Raw genomic sequence first — 4,124 nt, 5'->3', positions numbered from 1 at the left:
CATCAAGTGGAATGTGGACGAAGCAAGATTGTGTAATATTCTAAAGAAATTGGAAGTTTTTCTTTGTGATGGGTCTTTTTTTTCAGAACTAAAAACTTTTTAACTTCTAATATATTTATTTGGGAATTGAAAAAAGTTTAGAGCGTATTATTGTTCCTATTTTATATATGCTGTCTATATACATGATGTAGTAATACGAGAGCCATATCTCTTGCACATTAAAGACAACACCCTTGTAGACTTGGAATAATGCCGCTACAAGGCAGCACTCGCACCCGAAAAGTGGGAAGGAAATAAGTCTCAGTACTCTGAAGAGGAATATAGAGGCCCTGTATCCAGTGCATGATGTTCTTAAGGCAGTACATAAGTCTTCTATTCAGAAGCCTGGTCAAAAGCCTTGGAAGCTGGATGACTTCAACAGGCGTGTGGTTAAGAGAACTATCTATGACATGTATAGGAAAAAAGAGGTGATGTCCATCATGCCCAGACTTCATGAAGTTCTGAAAGAGAAAGACATAAATGCATGTTTGTCAACAGTGGTGAGAAAAGTGAAGTCGCTGGGTTTTCGGTTAATATACATATCAAAATTTACATTAAGTAATAAAAACTGAGGATTCCTCATAATTTGTAGGGTCCCTCTTTCCCGGGAATTTTTTATCATTGATTAATGTAAACCATGAACTTAAAGGTTTTATCTACAACTGAACATATATGAAACATGACCTTTCTCAATCTAGTTTCTCAAACTGGAAACCACAAAAAATGAATAAATGAGGTATTAAAAAAAAAACGGAATGACTTTAAAATTGTTTCAATATTCAAGTTTCAACAAAATGAAACAAACACAAATGTAAAAAAGCTGTAAACATTTAACAGACATGTAGATATAAGCAATCAAGGTATAAAGGCTATAATAATTTTTTTTTAAGGTTTTCTACGCTCTTCGTCATCATTATCTGCGTCAAGTAATTAAAGGCAGCAAGAACGTCATATTGTCTATTAAGATTAAAGAGTGTAAGAAGCTGTTTGATGAGGCCAAGTCCAATTGCAGTGTGGATCGCTGGGCTTAATTTGAGATTCATCTGGTGAGGGGTATGAATTAAAGCTCTGCAGATCGATGGTGTTCTGCACTTATTATTCACATTACGGACGATGATACGGATGACAGTCAGGCGACTATTGCATATTGGCATGAGTGGTGTACCGATGACGATGAAATTGACATGGACATTGTTGACAGTTATGTATGTATCTGATACCAGCGATCAGACTGCTGTGATTTTGTGCAAAATTTGTCACGACACTGATCCGCCAGGACGTGTTCTCAGGAGACATCGAGGAACGCACATTGATTTGTTTCAATGTCACACCTGTGATCAGTGGTTGCATAACAAATGTTGCATAAAGCCTGCAATGGCGCAGATAGTGTATCATCGGTGCTTTTCTCCTCTTTGCCACCGAAATCTCAAAGAAACACTACATGATTCGGTGCAATAATGTCTTTCTTCAATGTTGGTCAAATGCAGTGCATTTTTCTAAGTTTCAGCGTCACTAGTAGGTCTTGTGTGGACAAAATGCACTTCTGGCGTATTAAAATTTTGAAATTTTGTTGGCTGTTGTTCGTGTGATTCTTTGTCAGTTGTGTTCTCCAATTTTTTTTATATTGTAGTCCTGTGGTGTTGTGTTGTCATCTTGATGTTATATTTCACATGGCCTTAAAAGTGCGAGATTTGGCATGCCACAAAACCAGGTTCAACCCACCATTTTTTCCTTTAAAAATGTCCTGTACCAAGTCAGGAATATGGCCATTGTTATATAATAGTTCGTTTCTGTGTGTGTTACATTTAAACGTTGCGTCCTTTGTTTTCTCTTATTTTTTAGTGTAAATTGACATTGCGATAAGACGTGTCACGGTACTTGTCTATCCCAAATTCATGTATTTGGTTGTGATGTTATATATGTTATTCTCATATAATTTTGTCTAATGCTCGGTCCGTTTCTGTGTGTGTTACATTTTAATGTTATGTCGTTGTTTGCGTTTCCCTCAGTTTTAGTTTGTTACCCCGATTTTGTTTTTTGTCAATGGATTTATGAGTTTAGAACAGCGGTATACTACTGTTGCCTTTATTTGACTATTTTAGTCATTTCATTTATTTATTTTTCATACATAAAACAATTGTCGGAATTTTATGATACAGAGATTAGTACATTGCCTTTTCGATATCGGCCCGGGTATCATCCCTCCAGTATTTTACTGTTTTATTAATATGTCTATATTTACCTAGATTAATTTGTGTAAGTCTAAGCAAAGATGTGAAAACTGTGCAGCACATTTTTTTTTATATTAAGTACCCCAATAAGTAAAAACAGTTTAATTTTGTATTTTATTAACATTCTGTATAAGATATTCTCCGAGACCCAGAAAATCACACCATTCACACCAAATAATGTTATTCTTTATTAACAGTTTTCCATGGATGCCCCAAGTGAGCATCAGAAAAATCTTCTACATTTACATCTTGACAGCATTGATCAGTCTGGTTTTAGTTATAGAATCCATAGAAGCTTTTTCAAATATATTGACAGTCGTCAGGGGAAAGATTACAAACATTATGTGAGTATTTTAAAATCATTGATTGTTCAAAATCAGCCTTGAAGGCCAGTACATGTGCTTAAAAAACTAGCCACTCAAAGTTGACTTAGGATAAACACGATTATAGGAAAACTCGTTCAGAATTAATATGAACTGTTAGTAAAAAGTTTTTGGACTGGAGTGACGAAGAAACCTGTATTTGAAACCCATCTTCATCCGAGGATAGCTTTCACAGGCTGCCCTTATCATAGCCACTAATATTTTTGAAAAAAAAGTCTTTATATGTTGTACATATGAAAAATTTCAAAACCGTGCCACTCTCATAGTCTTGGAATATGAAATAAAATGATGTTTGTTTTGCCTTTTACCGATTGAATGAATTTGATATTGATAGTTTGCATTTCTTTAACACCAAATTCCCAGGGAAGGGCATGCAAGTGATTAAAATCTGCCACATTTGTGTGGTCTGTCCATTTTTTTAGCATATACTGCAGGTGTTTTTGAAAAATTGAAATGACTTTTTTTTTTTATATATTTTAGCTTCAAATAGCAGTCTTAAACATGGAATATGCAGGATTGCCCAAGAAATATTTGTGTGTTTTAGAAAAACTAGCAATGGTACGTCAATAACTCTTATATCATTAATACAGCTACCATTACCCAAAACGATTCATATCTTTCGATTTCTTTTGAGAGATAAAATATATATAACATATATCAGAGATAAAAATGTACTTCTTTCAGGTCAATATATCCCTGTATCGGTCCATATTTAAGCTATATTTGTAGTATATAATTAATTCATATATTATAACTTATTATATGTAGTCACAAATTAAACTATATTTTTGAAGTTAGATAGAAAACAGATTAGATTATCTGAAAACTGATATACTTTGTGACGCCATGTAATAATTTTCATGATATTATAAACTTAAATTTGTCTCGGATCAATACAAAATTTCCTAAAATTTGTATAAAGCGTGGGAAACCTTATCACATCAATGAAAAGAACATTTCAGGAAACTGCGTAAGTGACGAATGCCATATGTAAACAAATGATCCTCATAGAAACGAAGATGGCGGAATTACAATGGAAAATGTGAAGGTCAGGATTATTACAGTGCCATCACTTAAAAGGTAGGTCAGTAGTGGTTTTTCTTTTTGCGATTTATGAATGGAATGTGAAAATTAAAGGCAACAGTAGTATTCCGCTGTTCTAACTCATAAATCCATGGACAAAAAACAAAATCGGGGTAACAAACTAAAACTGAGGGAAACGCATAAATATAAGAGGAGAACAACGACACAACACTACAATGTAACTAACACCCAGAGAAACGGACCAAGCATCAGACAAAATCCCACAAGAATAACAAATATAACATCAAAACCACGCAGCGATGTTAAGGCATTTTCGAGGAGTTTTTGTCAAGAGGAGGTAACTCTGCTATTACCTCATTATGTATTCATCAATGGCGGATTCCGTAATCAGCGTCTATCGATACAATTTGATGAATACAAATTACTC

Source organism: Mytilus galloprovincialis, chromosome 11 (genome assembly GCF_965363235.1).
Source record: "Mytilus galloprovincialis chromosome 11, xbMytGall1.hap1.1, whole genome shotgun sequence".
NCBI classification, from domain to species: domain Eukaryota; kingdom Metazoa; phylum Mollusca; class Bivalvia; order Mytilida; family Mytilidae; genus Mytilus; species Mytilus galloprovincialis.
The sequence above is the reverse complement of the archived record's forward strand: the minus strand, read 5'-3'. Positions refer to the sequence as shown.